Source organism: Myotis daubentonii, chromosome 10 (genome assembly GCF_963259705.1).
Source record: "Myotis daubentonii chromosome 10, mMyoDau2.1, whole genome shotgun sequence".
In the NCBI taxonomy this organism is placed as follows: Eukaryota; Metazoa; Chordata; class Mammalia; order Chiroptera; family Vespertilionidae; genus Myotis; species Myotis daubentonii.
In genome coordinates this window covers 74,801,361-74,828,708 of record NC_081849.1, presented here as the reverse complement: position 1 = coordinate 74,828,708, position 27,348 = coordinate 74,801,361, and the positions used below count along the sequence as shown (strand labels likewise).

Below are 27,348 nucleotides of genomic sequence, written 5' to 3'. Positions count from 1 at the left end.
TTATTTAAAGCGAATATGTTATCTAAATCTCTTGTGGTAATCCTTGCTAGATGAAGGTGAATATTTTGGTCACACTGAGACAGAGGAACGGGAGTGGCTGGCCCCATTCTGTTGTGGAAATGTTGTTCTTCTGGGTGCAGAAAATGAATGAAGTGTTTCTGAAATGTCTGTGGTATCAGAGGAAAAAACAAAACAAAACAAAACAAAACTCCATGTCAGAAACATAGCCAGAGAAGGCCACAGTGAAAAACACTTGAGGAAAAGAAAAACCACATAAGAGAAACCCTATGGGAGCCACAGAGCCCTCTCATTTCCTTTTTGTGGGCAGAAATTAGGATGTGGGACAACCACTTAATTAAGAAGCTTTTATCATCTCCTTTGTCATGCTTCTCCTTGCAACATGCTCCCCATCAAAGTCCTCTGCTAGGGTGAGGCAGTCTTGACCCTTCCCTCCGCCCTCCACTGCACACCCACTGCCTCAGCTTTGCTGTCTTCATTAGGGTGATTCCCCAACATCCCCTCCCATCCTCTTCCCTAGCAGTTGGCTGTAGATGGATTGGATGGTTTTCATTTGTTCTGTGAATACCTTTGTATTTACTAGATGCTCTATTATAAAGCACACTATAAAATAGTTCCCGTTTTCTAACCCTCTGTGCAAGTAATCCCTTCCTTACTTCCGTTTTTGTTTTTCCCACCCTTCATTCTGTCTTCCTCACTTATTCTTACATGTGTGGCTGTCTTGACTCTCCAATTAGATTGTAAGGGTGTGGACAGGATGGGCTTCTTTTATGTCTTTTGTACCTCTACCCAGGGCTGCTCTAATGTGTACTTCAGTGTTTATGTGCATAGTAGGCTTGTCTTAGCTTGGGTTCTCTAGAAACAGAGTCTGAGGCAAAACTTACATGGAAAGGCTTTTTTGAGGAGGTGCAGTTTCAGAACAGCTGTAGTGAGGGCACAGGGGAAGCAGACCAGTACAAGGTGACATGTTACCAAGCTGCCCATAGCTTCTGGCTCATGACAGAGCCTGAGCCAGACCATCACCCCTGAGGAGACTGAGACAGATGGTGGGGTTGTAGAAAAGGTGGCAGCAAGGTCAGGGACTGTATTGGGTCCAGTACAACACCCAATAAATAAATATTGGCTGAGCAAGTAAACATAATATACTACATAGTAAACATTTATTCACTTCTGGTGGTTAATTGCTTCCTATGTTTTTACCTTACTCGTATTATTGGGAGATACAAAGGGTGATTTAAGAGTCAACACAAATTAAATAAATGAGTATTGAGAGGTCAGAGTAGGGGAAGAATAAAAATGTGTGAGATCAAGGGAATTGGTCAAGGAAGGCTTCCTGGAGGAGGTGAGCATTGAGCTGTCTTTAGAAGGCTGCAATGGTAAGGATTTATAAATGGGACTAGAGGCCCAGTGCACAAAATTTGTGCACTTGGGGGGGGCCCTCAGCCCGGCCTGTGCCCTCTCTCAGTCTGGGACCCCTTGGGGGATGTCCACCTGCTGGCTTAGGCCCGCTCCCCAGGAGATCAGGCCTAAGCTGGCAGATAGCCATCCCTCTGGCAGCCCGGGAGCCCCACTTGTCAGCAGGGAGCAGGCCTATGCTGCAGTCGGACATCCTTAGTGCTGCTGAGGAGGCAGGAGAGGCTCCCACCACCACTGCTGTGCCGGCAGCCGTCAGTCTGGCTTGTGGCTGAGAAGAGCCCCCCCTGTGGGAGTGCACTGACCACCAGGGGGCATCTCCTGCATTGAGCGTCTGCCCCCTGGTGGTCAGTGTGTGTCATAGTGACCAGGCATTCCCAGTGGTTCTGCTATTAGGGTCAATTTGCATATTACCCTTTTATTATATAGGATAGAGGCCTGGTGCACGGGTGGGGGCCGGCTGGGGTGCCTGGCCAGCCTGTGTGAGGGGCTGAGGGCCGTTTTCAGGCTGGCCACACCCCCTTCAGGGTGGGGTTCTTCACTGGGGTGCCTGGCCAGCCTGGTTTGTTGGTGATGAACTCCTTTAGCTTTTTCTTGTCTGTGAAGCTCTTTATCTGACCTTCAATTCTGAATGATAGCTTTGCTAGGTAGAGTAATCTTGGTTGTAGGTTCTTGCTATTCATCACTTTGAATATTTCTTGCCACTCCCTTCTGGCCTGCATAGTTTCTTTTGAGAAATCAGCTGACAGTTGTATGGGTACTCCCTTGTAGGTAATAATTGTTTTTCTCTTGCTGCTTTTAAGATTCTCTCTTTATCTTTTGCCCTGGGCATTTTAATTATGAGGTGTCTTGGTGTGGTCCTCTTTAGATTCCTCTTGTTTGGGGTTCTCTGCGCTTCCTGGACTTGTAAGTCTATTTCTTTCACCAGGTAAGGGAAGTTTTCTATCAATATTTCTTCAAATATGTTTTCAATATCTTGCTCTCTCTCTCCTTCTGGACCCCCATAATTTGGATATTGGTATGCTTGAAGTTGTCCCAGAGGCTCCTTATACTATCTAAATATTTTTGGATCCTTTTTTCTTTTCCGGTTGGGTGTTTTTTGCTTCTTCATATTTCAAATTTTTTGGCTTGATTCTTGGGATCCTCTCTTCTACTGTTGGATCTCTGTATATTGTTCTTTATTTCAGTCAGTGTATGCTTAATTTCTGATTGGTTCTTTTTTATATCCTTGAGGGTCTCACTAAATTTCTCGGAGGTTTCTAGAAGATTCTTGAGTAACCTTATAACCATGATTTTGACCTCTATATCCAGTATTTTGCTTTCATCCATTTCTTTCATTTGTGACTTGTTTCTTTGTCTCCACATTTTGGCTGCTTCCCTGTGTTTGTTTCTATGTACTGGGTAGCTGCTAAGTCTCCTTTAGTTAATGGAGTGGCCTTGTGTGGTTGGTGTCCTATAGGGCCCAGTGGCTCAGCCTCCCCAGTCACCTGAGGAAGAATGAGGAATTTTTTTTATTAATTGAAGGAAAACAGATGCCAGTTACTTTAAAAAGGCCTTTTATAGGCTGAAGTAGTAGAAAGATGGGAAGGAGTATAAAAAATTAGAATATAATTCAATTCATTATACTAGTAGAAGGATAACATTTAATAGACTAATTCTGAAAATAAAATTTTAATTTTATTTTGTAGCTTAGGAAGTTTTGTGCAGACAATATGAAAGATTTTATACAAGCTGTTTTGTTCTAAGGATGGCATTACAAATGAGTTATTTTGTTTTCTTATTCTAACTTAAATACTGATCCTAGGTAGAACTAGTATAGAAGAAACAATCCGTTTCAAAGATTTTAGGACCCCTTTTTCCATGGTCGCTGATTGGGGCTTAGATATATATGGAGCCCCTCCTTCCTCGCTTGCTGTGACAGGGGCCTAATCCGTCCTCCCCGCACCCTCCCCCCCCCCCCCCCGGGAGGTGAGCCGTTCTTTCCTTGAACACTTCCGCTTGGTACAGAGTTCTTAGTCTTCTATTGAAGTAGAATCTACCTCTGGGGATGCTTTCCTTCTAATAGACATTAGAATGAGCTTTAAAAATTGATGAAGGCCCTGTCCCTACCCTAGACCAATTAGGTCTCTGGGAGAAGGACCCAAGCATCAGTGTGTTTCTCCAAGTGCCTGGGGGAGCTTCACTGGCAGAGGGGATTGCCAGCTACTGTACTCCTGGGTGCCCATCCCATTTTTAAAGAGCTCTCCCATGTTTCACCTCTATCTCTTCTCCAAGAAAACTATCCTCCAGGCTTCATGTGGAACGGCTTGTTCATGTTCTAAAGGTCTATACATTGAGTATCAATTTATACTGAAACGACTATAACAGGGCTTTCCTTTATAAAAAAATTTAGTGAAATACAGTTGTAGTGATCAGAATCACTACACAAGAAAACAGACCAAAATTTAATCATGGGCTATTTAGTATATACACATGGGCTTATGCTTTCGTATCTATCCTTCAATGGAGTTTGTTACCTTGAAATTCAAGGTCTACTCAGTTGCAACTTTGGGACTAAAATGCACTGTAAGAATATGGATTTGGGGCTTTCCTGAGTCAGAAGTCTCTGTGCTGAGCTGGCTTTTCTGAGTCTAGCTCTGTTTTTTAATGATTCAGCATTCTGCTTTTTGTAATGATTTAAAAACCAACCCAGGGCAGTGGCAGAAATAAGCGAAAGATAGGATATATACTTGGCTTGATTTAGTTGGAAATTAACCAAACACAGCTTTGTAAAAAGGACGATATAATAGAATGTGTGTGTGCGTGTGTGTGTACAAATTTTTTTTTTTGGGTTTCAAGTTTGGTAATGAATTAGAAATTATAATATAGATAGTTTTAGAATCTAGGTTTCTTCCAAAAGTCTATGCATATTATTGTATCTTGCAAGGTAAGGTAACCATAGCTTTGTGTTCACAATTTCTATGGGCATAAGGATTGCTTTTGCCTCGGGAAATTCTGTTAAAATTGAATTTCTCACCACTGAAGTGAGGGTTCATTGCCTGTCTCTCATGAGGTGATGTTCGAACATTTAGAACAGTGTGTGGTGGAGGGAGTGGCTAAAGCATGGTGGCTCCCCCACCATAAAACTGGTTCCTGGACCCTGATCTGGGCACCGGGATGAAGATGGGTGACCTGGTCTGCAGGCACGGTGCCTAGAGACTGGGGTGATCTGAGAAATGGCATTTGGAGTGAAAATGGAATTGAAAACTAATCCAGGCAGGGGTGTGAAGAGGCTCTGAAGAGAGGCAAACAGTGGGTGTCAACACGTGGGGAAGTTTGGGGAGGAAGTGTCAAGAGGAGCCCCAATTTTGTTTTCTTTAAATATATTTTTATTGATTTCAGAGAGGAAGGGAGAGGGAGCGAGAGATAGAAACATCAGTGATGAGAGAGAATCACTGATTGGCTGCCTCCTGCACGCCCCCTCCTGAGGATCGAGCCAGCAACCTGGCCATGTGCCCCTGACTGGAATCAAACCTGGGACCCCTCAGTCCGCAGGCCGACGCTCTATCCACTGAGCCGAACCAGCTAGGTCAGGAGCCCCAGTTTTTAGTATGAGTGTAGCTGTCTATACTGGCTGTTAAGAGGAGGGATCAGGCATGGAGCTGAGAGAAAGTTGCAAGTTGATCTTACATTTTTTTCCCCTGTAAAGGATGTAAACTATTTCATCCATTTCTATTGAGAAAAAACAAGTTCAATATTACTTAATTTTACCTAAAATCATGATAGTGGTCAGCAGTCTGGAAATCATACCTTTTTCCAGTTGCTGTTTCTCTGAATACTCTGCAGACATGGACCCTAACCTCACTCTTGAATTCCTGCTTGATGTTCACGCATTCGTTGTGCCTAAAGCCGTTGAATTCTGCTGCCCCTCCGCTGCATTTTCATCTGGTCAGGTGTTTGGCATCTTGCCTCCCCGCCAGCAGCCCCCGGGACATGCCTCACCTCTCGTTCCCCACCCAGAGTGCTTCATTCGTTTGTGACTTCCATTTTGTGGTGCCGTATGGAGGCCGGAGGTGACAAGGAACTGTGGCAGCCATAGTTCTGTCCCCGCGACCACACACAGTCATTCCAGTTAACTTAGACCGTTTCTTTCTGAATGAAGGCTGGTTCCATTTCTTTTCTTCTGATCCCTTTCAGAGAGTGCTCAGCCTTGGTGAGGAATGAAACCCTAGGGCCCATTTCCAGCTGGGTGCAGCTCCAAACTGCACTCAAAGCCAACACTAATTATGTTAGAAGTTTCTTATTAATAACAGAGTGAATGTGAGTGAATATTGAAGATTAATTTTCTCTAATAAGAAGGCTTGGCTATTTTGTTATGATGTGAAGCTGTCTCGGTATCTATAGATGGAACTGGCATAGAGCCTCAGATGTCAGGAGGGGGTGATGGTGCCCTCTAGCAGGCTCTTTAAAGTTTGATTAATGAGTTATTACAGATTATTAAGGCAAAATTAAAGTTTTCACTGGGTAGCACTGTTTAAAATAGCAGATTTGTTATTCTTTGTACTTGAAAATGACAAAATCACTTCTTTAAAAATATTGTCTTACCAATCTTTTATCAGTTATATCAATGAATTGACTAATTTTAATTTGGGAAGATTCACGACATGGTAGACCAATGATTTTTTATATGGTAAGATATTATGCAGAAACTAAAACTGATATTATAGGATATTTAATAACTTGAGTGGAACCCCACTCAAGACCAGTTAAATCAGAATCTCTGGTGTGGGTTTTAGGCACCTGGAGTCTTAATTTTTTAACAGCTTTATTGAGCTATAATTCAGATACAACTACACATATTTAAAATGAACCAGCAGGGTTGAGAACAATTACAGTGGGACTCAGAATCATGAGCTGTTCTTCTTATCTAATATTTAATAACTAGAGGCCCAGTGCACAAAATTCATGCAAGAGTAGGCCTGCCTTCCCCTGGCTGCCAGCACCGGCTTCCCTCCAGCACCCGGGACCCAGGCTTGCCTTGCAGCCCCGGCGTCTGAAAGGTCGCCCGGAAGGACATCCGGTTTAATTAGCATATTACACTTTATTTATAGAGAATAACACAAAAGAAAGTCGTTATTGATATTTTCACAATCTAGCCCTTTGTTTCTTTTGAGACATAGTGTGACTCTTTTTGAGGCATAATATGACCACATATGACAAAAAGAAACATTATCATTATTTTATGCCAGGCTATCTATCAGTGTTACCCGTAAACTCTCTGTCCCAGGAAGAACTGTCTCCACACACAGTCTGGGTTTGAGGGCCAATTGGTTCATCTGTCCTGCTCTGATATGCTCATGAAAATTCAAGCTTTTAAAATAATCTGGGTTAAGGGTCAGCCAGTGCCTCTGATCATATGTAATGGAGTAGACTACTCATTGCCAAAGTACAGATGTGTGGCAACCAAGGAGGGGAGGGCTGGGATGGGAAAAGGTGGGACCAGGCAGGATGTCTGCTGGTGCTGCTCTGAGCACGCACCCGCCTGAAACCCTCTCATTGAATAATGCTCCATATGGCAATTGTGTAAGAATTTTACTGGCTACTTTTCAGCCAGTGCTAGTAAAATAGTACATATTTAGAAAATGATATAAAAAGTTAGCCAACGAAATAGTGTTAATGGCCAATATTAGAAAACTGATTAAATGAATATGATTTTTATATGGTAAAATATTATGCAGAAACTAAAACTGATATTATAGGATATTTAATAACTTGGAGAAATGTTCATTTTATATTGTTAAGTGAGAACAGCAAGTTACTGAATCCATGCACATTGTATGATACAACTGCTACTTTCAAAAATGCAGACACAGCCCTAATCTGTTTGGCTCAGTGGATAGTGCATCGGCCTGCAGACTCAAGGGTCCCAGGTTCGATCCCGGTCAAGGGCATGTACCTTGGTTGCGGGCACATCCCTAGTAGGGAGTGTGCAGGAGGCAGCTGAATCAATGTTTCTAACTCTCTATTCCTCTCCCTTCCTCTGTGTAAAAAGTCAATAAAATATATATTTTCTTAAAAAATGCAGTCACATATACATACAGGAAAAATATAACACTTGCAAGACAAACACCAAAATATTGACAATTTTTATGTTTGGTGGTGGAAGAAAACACTTGTTCTTCACTTAAAAAAAAGTCTGTACTTTTCATGTTTTGAAAAATAAAAACACTTTTTTTAATCAGCGAAAAATATGAACATTATTTAAAAATAGCTTTAAAACTTCCCTCAAATAAAAATAAACCCCATCTAAAACAACCCAGACAGAACAAGGAACAAAAATAAATGTAATTAGCATTCCAGCTTCAAACTAGTGTGTTACCCAGTAAGCCCTCATTAAATGTTTTTTAAAGGGAGCTGAGCAAAATAAACAAAACCCTGCTGAAATTGGAACTAGTTCAGTTGCTTTTCAGAGTCATCAAAACCATTTTGTTTTGTGTATCCTATCAAGTTCGAGGTTGCAAGGCATTTGTATTACAGTCGAGGTGTGATGGCATTTCGTTTCATTTTTACCGACTCCAGCTGTTTTTCGTAAGAGGACAGGGCAGTGTGCAAATCAGCACATTTCTGCACATGGGCTGCATGTCGCATTAGCTCTTGCAGACTAATTTCAGAAGAGTATCCTCCCCCAGGGAGAGGAGGTGAAATGAGTCTACACACTCCTTATGTTGAGGTAATTGAAGTGGCTAAAGTGCAGTAGGAACTCCCTAAATTACTTATGCGTGTGTCCCTGTCACCAAGCCCCATGTACTGAGCCTTAGTGCCGTCCACTACTTTTGCCACTTGCAGCTTCAGTCTCTCCCTGTGTCTCCGTATTATATCTGTCTTCCGAACCTTCACATGCGCTCAGGTCTCCTCTGGCTTCTCATCTCTGCTGCTGCCTGGGTCACCATTCCACTTCGCTCCTTCCTTTCCCTGCCAATGAGGGGGTTAGTAGTTTACTACCTGATCGCAGCCGGAAGTGCTTTCTTCCTCCTCTGGATCCCCATGTCTTTTATCAGGGGGAGCCCAGGCAAATCCTGTCTTTGACACACTTCTCCCTCTATCTCTAAGCTTCTGGGACACAGCAGGCCCTGTGGGGACTGGTTTCTGAGGCTTTGGGGCAAGAACATGGAAAGGTTTGTAGAGGCTTCTGGCTTTTCCTGTGGAACATATGTCCATGAAGTGCCTTGTGGGCTTTTCGGTGGGCTCTTAAAAAATCCTCACCCAGGGATATTGATTTGAGGCACAGAGGAAAGGGGAAAGAGGGGAGAGAGAGGGGGGGGGGAGGGGAGGGGAGGGGAGGGGAGGAACATTGATCAAGGTTGCTTCCCATATGCACCCCGACTGAAGATCAAGCCCACAACCTAGGTGTGTGCCCTGACTGGGAATTGAACCTGCAACCTTTTGGTGTACAGGATGGCTCTCCAACCAACTGAGCTACCCAGCCAGGGCAGCCTTGTGTGTTTTTTTACATATATCTCAGATCTAAACTAAACTGCCTTTCCAACATTAACAAAGTTTTATCTCTCATGTAGTGGCTCCCTCCCCTCCCCTCATACAAGGTTCAAATCCCATCTCTGGCATGGACAAGTTCTCTGACTTTGGGGTGTGTTACTGAACTCTGTGCCTCGATATGCTCTTATGGAACAATGGCCACCATAGGGGGATTATTGTAGGATTGAAAGAAGCCTTCAGCCTTATACCTGGGCCCTGAAAGTTACTCACTGAATGCATTTTTTTTGAGCTGGCTCCCTCTTTTCGTACCTGAAAACTGGTTCAGAGTACTACACTGAGGTGTGAGAGCCTAGCAGCCAGAAAATTGTGTGATTCAAGCTGGCGTCCCAGCAAACTGCCAAATCTTGGTTTATGAGTCTCCCGGGCAGTAACTGCAAAGTCACCAACCACAGTGATAAGGCCCTGCGTGCCCAAGTCTTTTCTCTCTGCTTTGCTCAACCAGTGTGATCTGTCCAAAGAACTGGAAATTATAGAAAACATATACAGCAAGTGTTACAGCCCAGGTGAAGTCATACGCTGGAGCTCTGGGTGCTGCCAAGTCGCCCACAGTCATGGAGGAAGGAAAGGGAAAGCACCACATGTCCCTCTTCTCTTGGAATTGCCATCCTCCTCTCATTTCCAGTGCCAGTGTCTTCTCACAGGATTTACAAGAGAAGAAAAGTCCCACTGTGCTGGAAATGGTAGAAAACGTTCCCAAACTTGCTTAGTGTTCTTCCTAGCAACAGACCTGGTGACTTCCTCCATGTCTCTTCCGGGTGGCACTGCTCTCCGAGTATTTATCACTTCCTTCCACGTGCTAGCCGTCCAGCCGAGGGCCATTAGTCACTTTCTGTGTCCCAGTTTTCTGCTCTATTAGATAATAGAATTGCTCACCTCATAAGATTATGAAGACCAAACATATGCCAGCCAGTTTAAAAAGTAACTACATGCACATGTTGCTTCGTAGTCATTCACTCTGCATAAACAGTGAATGCAACTGTGGGCTGGTGGCAGTCACATAGACTTAGAATCACAAAGTTTGCCGCCGGGGTCCTGACTTCGACACTTACTAGCTGTGATGAATTATTGTGAAGCCACCTACTCTTACTGAAACGCTATCTGTAAAATGTCAAGAAAATACTTATTTTTCAGTATTAAGTGAGATTACTTCTGTGCAAAATAAACCACAAAATGCCATACAACACAACATGGTATTATTACGTCTTTTTTTTAAAAAAAATCTTCATTGTTGAAAGTATTACAGATGTCCTCCTTTTCCCCCATTGACCTCATGTAGCCCGCACCGCCCCCCCCCACCCCCACCCCACTTCACCACACTTTTGTTTGTGTCCATAGGTTATGCATATATGCATATAAGTTCTTTGGTTAATCTCTTCCTTCCAACCCACCAAATCCTGCCTTCCCTCTGAGATCTGACAGTCTGTTCCATGCTTCTATGTTTCTGGATCTGTTTTGTTCATCATTTTATTTTGTTCTCTAGATTCCACGTATGAGTGAGATCATGTGATACTTGTCTTTCTCTGACTGGCTTATTTCGCTTAGCATAATACTCTCCAGGTCCCTCCATACTATCTCAAAAAGTAAGAGATCCTTCTTTTTTACTGCTACATAGTATTCCATGGTGAAATGTACCACAGCTTTTTTTATCCACTAATCTACTGAGGGGCACTTGGACTGTTTCCAGATCTTAGCTATTGTAAATTATGCTGCTATGAATATAGGTGTGCATATATTCTTTCTGACTGGTGTTTCAGGTCTCTTAGGATATGTTCCTAGAAGTGGGATCACTGGGTCAAATGGCAGTTCCATATTTAATTTTTTGAGGAAACTCCCTACTGCTTTCCATAATGGCTGCACCAGTCTGCATTCCCACCAGCAGTGTACTAGGATTCCCTTTTCTCCACATCCTGGCCAGCACTTGTCATTTGTTGATTTGTTGACCATAGTCATTCTGAAAGGTGTGAGGTGATACCTCATTGTCATTTTAATTTGTATCTCTCTGATAATTAGTGACTCTGAGCATTTTTCATGTGTCTCTTGGCCATCTCTAGGTCCACTTTGGAGAAGTGTCTATTATGTCCTTTGTCCATTTTTTTAATTGGATTGCTTGACTGGCTTTTGTTAAGTTGTATGAGTTCCTTATATAAGTTGGATATTAACCTTTTATCAGATGTATCATTGCCAAATATGTTTTTCCGTACAGTGGGCTTCCTTTTCATTTTGTTGATGGTTTCTTTTGCTGTGCAGAAGCCTTTAATTTTGACGTAGTCCTATTTATTTTCTCTTTTGTTTCCCTTGCCTTAGGACAGTGATGGCGAACCTATAAGACGCGTGTTAGAGGTGACATGCAAACTTATTTTTTAAAAAATATATTTTATTGATTTTTTACAGAGAGGAAGGGAGAGGGATAGAGAGTCAGAAACATCGATGAGAGAGAAACATCGATCAGCTGCCTCTTGCACACTCCCTACTGGGTATGTGCCCGCAACCAAGATACATGCCCTTGACCAGAATCAAACCTGGGACCCTTGAGTCCGCAGGCCGACGCTCCATCCACTGAGCCAAACCGGTCAGGGCACAAACTTATTTTTTTTTTGGTTGATTTTTCTTTGTTAAATGGCATTTAAATATATAAAACAAATATAAAAAATATAAGTCTTTGTTTTACTATGGTTGCAAATATCAAAAAATTTCTATATGTGACACAGCACCAGAGTTAAGTTAGGGTTTTTCAAAATGCTGACACGCTGAGCTCAAAAAGTTCGCCATCACTGTCCTAGGAGGACCACAATTATCCAATTAGAATAGTGAAGAAGGTTTGGTTACTCCAGGCAGGCTCACTGACCACCATGAGAAATTGGTGTTTGACACCCTGACAGTAATAACAGAGACAGAAAAACTAAAAAAGCAGACACAAGAACTTAAAAAGCTCTTCAGTGTGGGGCTTTTAGCTATAAGAAGAGATCCCAGGCTAATTGAAAGGTAAATTAGACAAAGCAGTTGAGATCTTTGGGAAACAATTTCACTTTGGCAGGAGTGTACCAGATGACCTAAAATGACAGATTTTGCTAATTTCCATGATTGCCTCAGGGAAGGATGAAGCTAACTTGGCTCTGTTTTGGCAATATGCTTCTCAAACATAACTTCTTGGTCTGCTGCACAGGTAATTACTCTAACTACAAAGTTCATGTTGCCAATTATCTCAACTATGGCCTAATTTTTCTAATGATGCTGGAACCTAATTCTCCTGGGTTTTGCAATCTCTATCAAATAAATAGTAAAACCTCGATTCAGCAAATGAATTGTTTGGACATGTCAGTTTATGTAGCTATTTATATCTCAGGATGGTTTGCAGTCTATTTGGAGAATTGGTAATTATTAATTTTAAGTAATGACTTTGGCACTAAAATAAATTTATTTTAATTTATTGACTATTAGGTTTTCTTTTTAAAAAAATAATAGTTTATTGATTTTTCGAGAGGAAGGGAGAGGGAGAGGGGGAGAGAGAGAGAAACATTGATGTGAGAGTGCAACATTGATTGGGGATCCAGCCCGCAACCCGGGCATGTGTCCTTGACTGCGAATGGAACCAGCAAACTCCCTGTGCACAGGATGACACCCAATCAACTGAGCCACACTGGCCAGACAGTTTTCATTATTTTTATGCCACTATTTGCTCTGTGAAATAGTATCCAATTTTTATGATAGCATGAACATTATTCTAGATGGCATGCTTACCTAATTTGTAGGTAACATGAAGGTGAGAGGCATAAAAAATATTTGGAAGGACAGAATTGAGAAGCCAGAGTTTTGAGCAGGTTGGAATAATGAACTCCATTCGATAAAGGTAACATATTAATGGGATGGGGTGAAAATAAAACCTTCATTTTTATTTATTGATTTGAGAGAGAGAGAGAGAGAGAGAGAGAGAGAGAGAGAGAGAGAGAGAGATATGAAGAGAGAAAGAGAGAAACATCAATTTGTTGTTCCATTTATTTTTGCATTCATTGGTTGATTCTTGTATGTTGCCTGACCAGGGATTGAACCCATAACCTTGGGATATCAGGATGGTACCCTAACCAACTAAGGCTAATAACAATACTCTAAAGAAAGGAAATGATTTACATAATGTAAATATAATGAGGCAGCATACTGCAACAAAGATACTTCTCTAAGATGATTTAGATGAGTGTAAGAAAGTTTGGTGAGTTTTTTCCAAATGAATTGTAACTGATGTTCCAGAGATTTGAGCTCAGCTTTTACACTCCTGTGTCATGATGGACTGAGTCATTTAGGACAGATTTCAGTGATGACTCTTCTGATAGTTGCCTGAGCTGATTTCTCCAAAATAGCGTAATGAAATCTCAGCATTAAAACTTTATCAATTTGGAAGTGTGTGTGTGTGTGTGTGTGTGTGTGTGTGTGTGTGTGTGTGTGTTGAAGAGAGAAATGTTAATCCTTTCCCAAACAAATTAGTTCTTAAATCTGAGGAAATCTGAACGCACTGGGAAGACTCCTGTCCTGGATGCTTCTGTTTCCACTTTCCAATGTGAGAAAATGCATTGTGACAAAAGAAGACAAAGCGCCTACAAGGGGGGAGTAGCCTTGCCTCTAGCTGCCTGTTAACTGCATTCCCTCCAGGCAATTTATGGTTAGGAGAGAGACCAGCTCTTTATAATTCTAGTTCCACTATTTTGGAGATAGGACTAAGCTCTCTTGGCTTCAGCTTCTCTTTTATAAATTGGAGATAATAATAGTACTTAGGGCAGAGAGTTCTTGTGAGGATTAAAGCCCTTCTTTCTTAGCACAGTCTCTAGCTCATCTGAAGTGCTCAATAATTTAGCTACCAGGATTATTTTTATCCTTATTATTCCTTAAGGGGCAGCAACCCTGAGGTTAGGCTCTCCTCTGCCCACACAGCCATAGCATCCGTACCTAGTCATCAGTGTGGCTCCACCTCTTCTGATCATGCCCACTCTAGGCTGAAATAGAGTTATGTCCAGCCCAGTTCATGATCCCACTTTATCCTCCCCAGAAGACTTGATTCTGTCCTGGAGTTTGCTCAGACCTTGCATAAGTCACTGTACATCTCAGAGCCTGTCACTGCCTCTTGAAAATTGGGGAACTATTTAATTTTACTGGGATTTTAAAATTTTTTGTTGTGTTTTTAATCCTCACCTGATTCTATTGATTTCTAGAGACAATGGAAGGGAGAGGGAGAGACACACAAAGAGAGAAACATCAATGTGAGAGAGGCTCATCAATTGATTGCCTCCCGCACATGGCCCCGGGGCCAGGGGTCAAGCCTACAACCGAGGTACATGCGCTTGATTGGAATTGAACCCACAACCCTTCGTCCACTGGCCAATGCTCTAACCACTGAGAAAAACTGGCTAGGACTGGGTTTTTAAATTTTGGATACTATTACTTTAAATTGAATTTGTTTTTAAAACAAACTTGAGTTATGAGGTGCAAAATATGTGGAAAAGAGCATGTTAGAAACTAGATGAGTGATCAAAGAACATCTCTGACTTTCTCTATTTTAAAAAAAAAGACAAAAAACTATACTTGGGCTCCATCCCACCTGAAATTCTGATTTATTGGCCAAGGATTTACTTGGCCTGTGTAGGGGCCAAGCCATCAATATTTTTTGAAAACTCTCCCTGTGGTGCGAATGTGGCCACAACATCAAGCACTTGGCAAGCCTGGGTGAGGCTGTGAGCAGTGGAGGCAGGTCCGGATCTCCTGTCTTCTGCTCTTCTCACCACAGACTAACCCCAAGTTCTGGTTTCAAAGAGACTTTCTAAACAATCCTTTCTGTGACTCTCACCCTTTTTCATTAAAGGGCGGTATTAAACAAACACACTACTCAAGCACTTCTGTTTAATTAAGGTTTCGCTCTGTGTAGTTCTACTCTAACCTCATGCTTGTTTCCCTTATTCCCAGATGCCTCTTTCCCCACTGCCTTCTAAGCCACCTGTAAAACGTAATTGCATTGCTGAGTTCCTCTCTGGCATCGTCAGCCTTGATCAAATACTTAGTTCTTCATTGTTTGTTCTTTTAAGTCTGTATTAGATTCTTCCCAGCCGTGGCCTGTGTGTTGATGTGATTATAAAGCATGGTGTATTCCCATGAAGTATGAGAGTAGACTAAGGTCAAGGGCTTCTTTTTCCTTTTTGATTTGTGTATAGCGTGTTTCCTGCTATTTAGGGATCATTCAGACCAAAATGTAATTGGAATTATGTTACCTTTATTTCATTACCTGTCGCCGTTAAATTGCTTAAAGTTTTGTAATCATTGAGGTCCTTAAATACAGTAAACCTTAGTTCAAATTTAATCATGGAGTTTAATATGTATTAAGTTCTCCTTGTCAATTGCAGTAGGATAATAGAATGAAATCTCAGGTCAATAGAATAAACTAACCCCAAACAATTTTTCAATGTTCTGATTTTTTTTCCTTTTCAGGAGTCTTTGTGACACTCTTCTTCAGCAGTCCCCACCCTTGTTTGCTGAAGACTTTCACCAAAGCTGCCCTCAGCTGTTGGCATCATCCTGAGAAAAAGACAGCTTCAAAAATCAGGGAAACGTTCAGGAAACCCTTGGCCCAGCAGATCTTCCAAAGGTGAGGGCCCGTCAGTTCTCGTTTTGTATTTAGAAATCTAAATGAGTTGTTCTGTATTCTGAAATATACCTCTTATAAAAAGAGTGGATAGAGGATTAGGGTGTTGAAAATTCTCTATCCAGAATTGAGTTTTTCTTTTTTAGGAGACTGTTTTAGAAGTTATAAAGAAAATCAATTGGCTATTTTGACCAAACAGGAATTTACTTTATTTGACATTGCAGTTCTGACCTAAGAAGACTTCTCTCTCTCTCTCTCTCTCTCTCTCTCTCTCTCTCTCTCTCTCTCTCTCACACACCCCTACTTTTAAAAAAATAAATAACATTTCCTTCTCAGAGAAATGTCTTATGTGTAGTAGTGCCCCCTTATCCATAGGAGAAATATTCCAAGACTCCCAGCAGATCTCTGAAACAGCAGATAGTACCAAACCCCATACTTACTATGTTTTTTCCTATACATACGAACTTAATGGAAGTGCTTTATGACTTCTTTTTGGCATATCCGAATTGCCAGCATCACCACTCTTGCACATTGGGGTCATTATTTTTTAAAAAAATATATTTTATTGATTTTTTACAGAGAGGAAGGGAGAGAGATAGAGAGTTAGAAACATCGATGAGAGAGAAACATCGATCAGCTGCCTCCTGCACATCTCCTACTGGGGATGTACCCGCAACCAAGGTACATGCCCTTGACCGTTATCGAACCTGGGACCTTTCAGTCTGCAGGCCGATGCTCTATCCACTGAGCCAAACCGGTTTCGGCGGGGTCATTATTAAGTAAAATAAGGGTTACTGGCTCTGACCTGTATGGCTCAGTTGGTTGGGCCTTGTCCTGTGCCCAGGGAGGTTGTTGATTCGATTCCCTGTCAAGGGCACATGCCTGGGTAGCAGGCTCCATCCCCTATAGGGAGCATGCAGGAGGCAGCCCATTGGTGTTTTCTCTCTCCCTCTCCCTGCCTTGCTCTCTAAAAATCAATAAACTATTCTTAAAAGAAAAAAGGGGGGGTTACTGGAACACAAGCACTGAGTTACCATGATAGTCGATCTGATAACCAAGAAGAAGACCAAATGACTAGCGGGCATGGACATGCTGGGCAAAGGGATGATTCACGTGCCCAGAGAGATGGATGGGGATGGCGTGAGATTTAAAACTTATCAGTGGTCTAGTTCTGGAATTATTTTAGTTAATATTTTTGGACCATGACTGACCCTGGGTAACTGAAACTGTGGGAAGCAAAACCATGAGAGGTGGGGGAGCTACTGTATGAGCCTTCATATCTACCTTACCCTGCCTTCTAAGGATTGTTTCAAGGATCAAACAATATAAATTATATGAAAGCACTTTGCAAAGCCATGAAATTATATTTGCATAAGTAAGGAAAACAATGACTATTTCTAAACATTTATAACTCTCTACAGATTCTCCCATCTATTTCCTTCCATAGTTTGATTCATTTTTAATTTGATTCAATAAACTTTGCTAGGATTTCAAGAAGCAAAGGTGATAAGCACTTACCTTTCAGGAATATCTGTCAAATTTCAAGAGACAGGCAAATAAATCAATATGCTCAACTCTAATATGATAAAAGTATACTGAGAGTGCATTAAGGAATGAAAAAGGCATCAAACACAGCCTGCTGTCAGAGGTTTGTGTGTGTCAAGCAGTCTGCCTGGACAAGGTGACCCTGAAATGGCCCCTGAGAGGTAAATAGGAGTGAGCCAGCTAAAGAGCAGGGAGGAGGGTATTGCAGACAGGAGCAGTGGGATAGGGGTGTGAAACCCATATGTGGAAATAATAAGTTGTTCTAGGTGTGTGTGTGTGTGTGTGTGTGTGTGTGTGTGTGTGTGTGTGTGTAAGCACTGAGGAGTTTTAAGCTGGCAATCATTAGCATGTTAGGTGTGTTAACTTGGAGAGGGAGTAGAGTAGAGAAAGAGCAGCTGGGGGTGAGTAAGATTGAAGGGAGGAAGATTTGTTTTGTAATGATTTGGGGGAAAAGATGGGAGGGCTAGAATTAGGGTAGAAACAGTGAGGAACAGAGAAAGAGAGAAATGTGAAAGAGCTAGAATGTGCTGGGTTTGGTGATAGTTGGGGCACTGGAAGTCAGAAAATGTTAGGACTTGGGATTCTCAGGTCTCTGACTTGAGTGATTGAGAGCACGATGATGCCATAAAGCAGTGGTTCTCAACCTTCCTAATGCCACGACCCTTTAATACAGTTCCTCATGTTGTGGTGACCCCCAACCATAAAATTATTTTCGTTGCTACTTCATAACTGTAATTTTGCTACTGTTATGAATCGTAATGTAAATATCTGTTGTGCAGAATGTATTTTCATTGTTACAATAGAACATAATTAAAGCATAGTGATTAATCACAAAAACAATATGTAATTATATATGTGTTTTCCGATGGTCTTAGGCGACCCCTGTGAAAGGGTCGTTCGACCCCCAAAGAGGTCGCGACCCACAGGTTGAGAACTGCTGCCATAAAGGGAATTTAGGAGAAAAGAGAACTTATCTTTGGGGAGAAGAAAACTTTGAGGTAAATATGTGACATTGACATAGAAATGTCCATCAGGCAGTTGCAAGTGTGATTTTTAGGGAGGGTCTAGGGCTAAAAACATTGATTTGAGAGTTACATACAATAGTTAAAAATCATTTTTTAAAATATAAATTTGATTTTGTGCCTAAGCCTTCAATATTATTCAGTATTAAAAAACATCTCACTACATTCTTAATTTCTGTTTCATGTTGCTGTTACCTATTATTTCATTTATATCTGTACTTGTTGGTATTATTTTCTTGGCATAATAAAAGTTACGATTTTCCCTAGGGACTTTCGTGGTAACTTTTTCTAGTTTGGTAAAAGTACATTGAAACCAGTTTTACAAAACAGTGCAAACCCTAAAATTTAGAAGCGCTATAAGCTGGTCCATTTTCTATTTTAATTCACAGTAGTTACAAAAATTATTTTAAAAAGGTGCTTTGTCTTTCAAGATGCTGTTCTTTTTCTGTATAAGTCACGGTTCCTCGTCGATTCCGCACTTGCATTGCTCTGTCCAGGATTTGAACATTGCATAAGGGAGACTCAGTGGGATCCTTCTTGCATCTGTCAGTGGGGTCGTGCCAGGGTTCCCCCCCACACGCTGTGGGTCTTCCAAGCATCAGCCCAGAATGTCATTGAGGGGCCTGTTGTAACAAAGGCTGTACTGTTTGAAAGCAAGTCCACCCAAGTTAGACTTCTGAAATACATTACTCAGAGCCTTCTGGGAGGGCATGTCATGGGCGAAAATTTTAAATTCAAATAATACTTACAATAGTACTATTTTGAGTGAATCTTACTAGGTTAACATGACCTTACCTTACTTTTTTCTATAAGACCTTTTGGAAAATTAGAAAATGCTCCCTTTCTGGAGTCCACTTCACTACCTACCGTCTTTTCAGAAATTTTAAAGATCAGCTAATTTATCACTTTCATTTTTATACACAAGAGAATTAATGTGAATTAATTAATTTAATCAACTTATTTAATACTAGCAGCTGTAGCCAGAGCCCTGGTCTGTTGAAACTCATTCTGCCCTTATCACTTCACCTTCTTTTGTTTTGTTTTGTTAATTCTCACTCAAGGATATTTTTTCCATTGATTTTTAGAGGGAGTGGAAGGGAGGGGGAGAGACAGAGAGAGAAACATCGATGTGAGAGAAACACATCAATTGGTGATCACACATCACTCCTGGCCAGTGATCAAGTCTGTAACCAAGGAACCTGCTCTTGACCGGAATTGAACCCTCAACCCTTCAGTCCACAGGCGGATGCTCTAACCACTACATGAACCCGCTAGGGCTCACTTCATCATTTTTTTTCTCTTATTCCAAATCTTTATTGAACTGTGAAGTTATCTGTATGTCTTAAAATAGGAAATTTAATTAAGGAAATCAGTTCATACTGATGGCGTTTGCGTTGGCTAGTCACTCTGCATTCAACAGATTTTGCATTAATAATTTTGGCTCTGATTAAGGTTTTATTTGTTTAAACTTTTTAACAGGTATTTTCTTTTTGGCATCTTTTACTTATCTGTACTGGTTCCACTACAAAAATGAAGGATTGGGAGAGAATCAAAACCATTTGTGTTTAAAATTTAGTTGAAGAAGGACAATCATCTCAACATCCATTTTCACGCCACGTTCTCCCCCAGTAGGTACTTTCAGTAACAAAGGTTAGGCACAGTCACTAACAATGCAAGTACTGGTCTGCCTGCACAATCTAGTTTTGTGAAACATCCTATTTTTTTTTTTCAGTTTTAACCCCCTTTAGATAAAAGATAACTTTCACACATAAAAAAAAGACACTCATCAATTATTATAAAACTAACACTTTTAAGCACAAGATATTTCTGACTTGCTCAAATACATTACAATACCCTATGACTTTTATGTACAGAAATTTTATGGAAATGCTGAGTTGGTGTAACTTAGAATGATGTCACATGCATGCAAGTTGTAGGTGGTCTCAAGGACAATGAATTGTTCTCTGAAATTCACAGAATGGTCAGTCATTGCTGTGAAACCAGTGGGCTGGAAATTGTCGGGGTGCGTGTACAAAACATGATTCACTCATCCCGAAAGCTGCCTGTAGCAAAAGGAGTTTCCTCTCCTTTCTGTGCAAGACACGAGAAATATGTCTCCCTGATTTGGTCTCTTTCTTTTTCTTCTTTTCTTTGGGGGTGGGGGGGTTGGGAGTGGGGCTCTTTTTCTGCCTCTTCTGTCTCTGTCTCTGGGCCTCTTTTCCTGTCTCACTCATACTCTCTGTGTGAGAGATACATACTAATATGATTTCCCAAAACATGAGAGTCTTGGCAGCTTGTGATTTTGGACCTGGCAGTGGAAGCAGTGATACCCCCTTCCCTTGGTAAGGGCTGAGAGCTATGTGTGACACTGTCTGGCATGTTTGCCCTCTGGCTATGTGGGCAGAATGAGGACATGCACAGGGATGGACAGGTATGAAGACAGTGAGCACAGTATCAGGGCTGGTAAACAGCTTTCACTTTCACTGCTGTTTAGTGGTAGGGTCTTCTTCTGAACCGTCTGCACTGTGGCCAAAGTACAGAATGCACCAGTATTGGGTGGGTGCTCATTCCAGAGTGAGTGTTAAAAGTACCATTATGCAACAAAACAACGGGTAGAGTTTATGTTGGCTTTGGAGTTGCCACTTCAAAGACTGCCCTCCTTCCCACTCTGTGGTTAAAGCACAGAATTCTGCTGAAGGAGGGTTGTTCCTGGGAAACTTCTAGCAGGAAGTAGAAGCCATAGGTGAGTTGCCAGGGTGACACTTTTGAATGGGCAGTCTTCCAACAGGCTCAAATCATATTTTACAGTGAAATGTGTTACCCTATGCCTTTCGGTCGTGCGGGATTTTAAAAAAGAAAGGGGAGAGGAAATGCTGAGCCACCAACTTTTGATACAAATGCAGTCGTATTATAGAGGTCAGAGACTACATCAGCAATTTGTGGGCCTTTTTTGGTGGAGGACAATGACAATGGATTTCTAATCAGATAATGTCCTGCTACATTTGAATTTTCACTCTCCACTGCCTTTTGTTGTTTGAGTAGCTTCGAAATTATTCTTGATTCAGGTTTATTATTAACTTTTTGAACTCTAGCTTCTACACTAATATCTTGCTGCTCATGTTAAAATGAGAATGGTGACCAGAGAATTTATTTTTGCATTTGTTAATAGAATAGCAAGGCAGCATAATATGAATTAATGACTCTTCACATTTTCCCATTATATAAGCTGGATTCGTTATCCCCTGGGGATCTATTTTAAATTCATACCCAAATAAACTATTCCTGCTAGTCGTTGCCTTTCTAGCCTTTTAAAAGATTCTAAATAATGAATAAATAGATAACTATCAAACCCTGACTGGTGTGGCTCAGTTGCTCAGATCATCATCACGTGTATCAAAAGGTTGCTGGATTGATTCCCTGTCAGGGCACATACCTAGGTTGGGGGTTCAATCCCCAGTGGGGTAGAGTACAGGAGGCAATGGATCTCTCTCTCTTTCTTCTCTCTCATCCTTCCCCTCTCTTTACAATCAGTAAAACATATTCTTGGGTGAGGATAAAAAAAATGATAGCGGTCAATAATAAATAATTTTTATTTTAAGCTTAAAAAACATTTTTAATGTTCTTGTTATAAAATGGAAAATGAAAAAGAACTTCCTCTTTTCATGATCAATAGTATAAATATTTGTGCTGTTGTGGGTTTTTTGTTGTTGTTGTTGTTGTTGTCTTTGTAGGCAAGAACCAACCTGAAGCAATTGCCTTTTTAACATGGTTTAAAAAATAAAATCTATGAGGAAGGATTGAGGAAAAAAACAAATTATTGAGGGTGCAGAACTACTAATAGGGTTTATTCATTCTTCATAATATCTTTCATTTTGAGGACATATATAGTATCATTGGCAGAACTATTCAAAAATGGCCATATCCACTTGGGTAATAATTATCTGTTAATATTTCAAATTATTCTCTTGTGTTTCCCCTCTTTTTTTAAAAAAAAATATTTTATTGATTTCCTACAGAGAGGAAGAGAGAGAGATAGAGAGCCAGAAACATCGATGATGAGAGAAACATCGATCAGCTGCCTCCTGCACATCCCCCACTGGGGATGTGCCTGCAACCCAGGTACATGCCCCTGACCGGAATCGAACCCGGGACCCTTCAGTCCGCAGGCCGACGCTCTATCCACTGAGCCAAACCGGTTTTGGCATGTGTTTCCCCTCTTTGCTATCAAAGTTGTCATGTTTTGTTTAGAGTCATCATATTAGTGTGTGTTGTATCACACAGAGGACGTGACACAGAAAAGGGACAGAAACAGGTAACAAGAGAAATGAGGTGAACGGAGAGAGTCTGAAAGGCGAGATAGATAGTCTTCATTTCCTACACATAATAAATCAAAGCAGTATTTATAGCTCTCCCCCCCCCTCAATCTTATTTCTTTGGCATTAACGCTATGTGATTTCTGTAACTTGCAAACCCATAAATACGTACACAGAACATACGCTAAGTTGGGAGTCAGAATAGAGTCACCATAGTTGGGCTGTGAAATCCCACCCAGATCCCTTGCCCCCTTGAGGTCTACGACACGCTTTCTCCAGCTTCTGGGAATGTTGGCAGCTGAGAGCTCATAGCTGGGACCCTTCCTTTGGAGACTGCCCCAGCCTTCAGCTTAAGAGTTGCCTTACTCAAAGTTATACCACCTGCCCCAGAGCAGCAGTGTACATTCAATGACTGGTCTCTTTGGGAACACAAAGGCCCTTACCCCAATGCAAGACAACTTTGTAGGACCTGTAGGATTGGCTGGGACTTTTGTTGTGCCTGCACCACAGCCCAGCTTCTCCAAGTGCCTTGCCTGGCTTTGTTCACTCTTCCATACACGTTGAACCCAAGAGCCTTCACCAGTGAAATTCCTGCATGCAAATCCTCATCTGGAAATCGAAAGGTTCAGAGTGGGCCGGGGTCGCGCACCTATGACATGAGGCCATAATGTATGAAAAGATTTTTATTTCAGGCACCTGGGTGCAGGTGGGCTGAGTCCAGCAAAAAGGAGTCAGCCGAGACTGAAGGGGGAGGCAGACTTTTGTTAATCCTTGCTGGCTGCAAGCCGTTCTGCTGACGTAAGGGTCTGGTCCGTCATTGGCTCCTCCCTGTGCCAGATGTCTAGTTGTTATCTAGGCTATGCGGTGTTCAAGGCTGCAAGCTTTCTGCAAAATACTGCTAAGCAAAATAAGTTTTCTCTGCCCCATTTTATTCTCTTTAACCCTTTCAGAAACCTGACCTGCAGCAATCACCAGACATGGACCATGCCATGTATGCATGCATGCGTCTGTGACTGTGCATCTTTATAGCACTGATACGGTACTTGCTCTGAAATCATAATTTAGATCTCTAGAAATCTAGCCCAGGGAAAAATAGGGATAACACTACCCATCTCTTAGAGTTGTTGTCAGGATTTAATAGCAAGGTATTCAGTATCTGGCACAAATGAGCACTCATTTAATTATACCTTTAATTATAATTATCATTAATTACCTACAAATAACCTATAGATAGTGCAGTAGTTCTGATCAGCGGGTTACAGTGCATAATGCATTTCAATGTCATTTGTATTACAACATTTTTTAGTAGAGTATGGAGGTTAATAAAAGATGTATCATCTGCAAATTTAAATAATTTTTCTAATTTGTGAGTCCCCTTTGATAAAGTATGTGGAGAAATTGGGCATGGTTTCATAAGAAACCTAAAGTAGTTAAAGAGATGAAAATAAGTCCTATGAGTAATAGTTAATCGATTTGCCATCTATGTTTGAGTGGAAGTCTTTTGTTGGCGGGTGAGGGGAGGTTATTGGACATGTTTTGTCCCTGTTCACAAAGGCCAGAACAAGAGAAAATGGGCATACGTTAAAGGAGGAAGATATTTGGGTTTACATCAAGGGAATTTCTTTGCTCTTGGACAGTAAAACAAAGGAAAGAGCTTGTAGAATATACTTTTAAAAATCTTGAGAAAAGGAAAAGACAGTATTAAGTTCTGAATCACTGAGATGCTTCCCAGAGAATTTATGGAGAACTTGGAACTCTTGATTCTGTGATCCCAGGTTTCAGAAATGATGTTTCCAAGACACTCAAACACATATATTCTATTTTTCAAATGGAAAAAAAGCTATTTATCCACATTTGTTTTCTTTATAACTAAATTTCTTAGAGTATATTTGAAAATGTCCATATGTACCTTGTATGTGGTTTTCTGATAATGAAACAAGTCTGTTTCACTGGAGAGGTGTCTGTCTGTACATTTTATAATCTGATAGACATTAACACAGTTTTCAATCTCATTATATGTCATCTCTTTATAAAAATAAATTAACGTCTACCAGCATGGGCCATTTATTTGTAAATTCTCTTGAGACATTGTTAAAATACTAATGAAGGACTTTGGAACAACGGCAAGAAATCTGGAACTTTGAGTAGAACATCTTTTTCAATCAATTCAATGCTCAGAGATAAGATTAAAGAATGGATTTAGGGCTAGGTTTTTACACTAAATGCTCTTTGAAGATCTCAGTGTCAGAAGATAAGAGAAAGGCACTAAGAAGTTTCTAAATTACTTTCTAAATGACTAATAAGTATGTTGGGTTTTGCATTTTCTCCTTGGCAAGTCTTGTCAAGCAGTAACAGGCCTGGAGACAGAATGTAGGTGAGAGAGCGCTGGACTGGAAGCCAAAATGCCTGGCTCTGGTTTAGTCACAGCCACCAAATGATCTGTTCTTCTCTCGTAAGACTGTGTCTCTAGACAGGTTTCCTTTGCGTTTCTAGTTCCAGCGTGCTATCTTAGACACTCATCACACTACAGTAGCTTCTTTGGAAGGAGCCCAACAGGGCTCAACCTCTGAGACGGGTTCAGTCTGGGAGCCCCATCACACAATGACCCAGAGGAGCTCTGCTTTAATTAAAAAATAATAATATATATATATATATATATTTTTTTTAGATAGACAGGTTTTGTTTAGGATTTCAGGATCTCACTTTACTGGATCCATTGCTAGAAAAATGAGTTTTAAAGGTATCCTTACTAATACCCATGTTTTCAATATTCTCCCTGGTACATCCCATTAAAAACCTAATTTCATTTCTTCTGTTACAGCCACGCTAAAACTCTTCAAAATGGCTCTATATGTCACAAGGAAAAGCATATGCAGTCCTTCCCTTGGTATTCCAGGCCTCCCTGCTTACCTCATGGGTTGAGGTGGCCTCAGTGTTCTAACACAAGATTATCTTGATCTGGTTATTGATTACAAAGCCTGACACTGGGTGTGTTATCATAAACCGCTCATTCAACTGAGCTCCCTCTCTGGTTTTGCTCAGCGTTGTTCTTGACCGTGTACTCAGCTACCTAAGTCATTCTCTTCCTCTTCTGCACACCTCAAAACCCATTGTCCTCCTCCAAAAAGCTTTCTTGATTATTCTATTTCATATTGATCTACCTCTGAATTCTTTCATGTGTTTGGGTTATCTATACTAGTCCACATTGCATTTTACCCTGTTGACAGTAGTGTTGTGTAGACTGTGCACAGAGTGTTACTATCGCCCCCTGGGAGCATCAGGGAGCACTACAGCAGTAACAGTGACCGCCACCCACCTAGGGAAATAAAAGTGCTCCAATCAACCCCAAATGTAAAATTTCAAAGTAATATATGCATTGAGACAGGAAGGTGAATGTATTTTGGAAATAAATTTCAGCAACATGGTGATCTGGTCCTTATGTTACCTTAAGTAGCAACACATGGAAGCTCAGAGTACTTGCTTAAAATCGGGCGATACAGGTTTTAAGCCTAATGCTGCCTTTCACTTTGGGTCTGTCAGCAGGTCATTTTATCCTTTATGATTTTCTTTTTAATAACCGTGATAATACTCCTGTTCTTTGTTCTTTGCACGACACAAAGCACTTTTGCATGTTGTTTAATTTTAGCTTCACAGTGACCCAGGAGGTCACTAGGGCAAGAGAGTATCTGTCAAATAGGAAAACTGAACTGAGGGACACGCCGCAAATCCTAATGGGTTAATTCAACAGGGGGCCCTAAAACTCAAATCTTCTGGCTTCTATTTTGTGTTCTACACCCATATTTCTAAAAGTGTGGTCTATAGTCCAGCCGCATAGGCGTCAGCCGGGCGCTGGTTAAAAATGCAGAAGCTCAGGCTCCACCCGAGACCTGCTTAAGCAGAGTCTGCGTTTTAACAAGACGCCCAGGGATTTATACGTTCCGTACATTTGGAGAGGTTCTGTAATGTACGGAAAGTGTAAACCTCTGAGGTACAAACATGAAAAGGTTTTATTTTTGTTCCTATCGCTGCCATCACAATTTCTCTGTCAAATCTTTCCTCCCTTTAAGGCGGTCTCCAGCAGATCTGGTAGATTTTTGACGTTACTTTCTGGTTTTTAAAAGTTTAGTCCACTTTTAAAATTTCAAACTCTGTGGAAGTAAAAGCCCTCAGCCCAGGTGTGCCCTTCAACATTTTTTTCCTATTTATCAACCTGCTTTTAAACCACAGATGGGAAACCACTTCAGTGAAACTCAGAGGGAAAAACCAAGCACACATATCCAACATAAAATAAGAAACTTCAGTCTTTATTCATTATATTTCACCAGGTTATTGGACCAAGGAAGACACAATGGTTTGGCCGATGAAGGTGATGAAGTATGAGACCATACTTCATTAGGGAGAAACATTTGTTAATCTCTTGTTTTTAATTTTTATTTAAAATTTTTAATATTCCTTGGCTAGCAAGCCAAGAGTTAGATCTATTACCATGAGCCAAATGATTGCCCTTAGAAGTGCAAGAACTCCATTAAAGTTCCTGGGGGCTGTGCTCATTAGAATTCTTAGGGGTTGTGTATCACCCAGTTCCAGCCGTATATTATCTCAGATCTCGCTAACTCCTTGTCTTCCCCCATGTAATGAAGCTTTATATCGGCTCTCCTGCTCCCTCCTCCGTGTCTTGTTTGTTTTCATTTCAACGTGACAAGAAAAGGCAGCTTTTGTCTTTATTTCTGATTGGCAGACTTTGTAAATATTCATAGCAGGTTCACTTTCCAGCTACTATTTTGTAATTTGTCATTTTTAAATGAAATCTAAAGTGAAAAATAACTCCCAGTTCTCATTTAAATACATTTGAGTTGTTAATCTTGATTTTGGAGGTCATGAGCTA

General features: G+C 41.0%; 1 protein-coding gene across 32 annotated transcripts in view; it reads left to right on the top strand.

The window, feature by feature from the left end:
- Nucleotides 1–27,348, top strand: part of NRCAM (neuronal cell adhesion molecule) — a 246,870-nt gene that overhangs the window by 36,953 nt on the left and 182,569 nt on the right. For all 32 annotated transcript variants that reach the window (XM_059712821.1, XM_059655684.1, XM_059655682.1 and 29 more), the window contains exon 2: nucleotides 15,430–15,586. The gene's annotated coding sequence lies outside the window, so the exon portion shown is untranslated. The remainder of the gene's footprint in view (nucleotides 1–15,429; nucleotides 15,587–27,348) is intronic.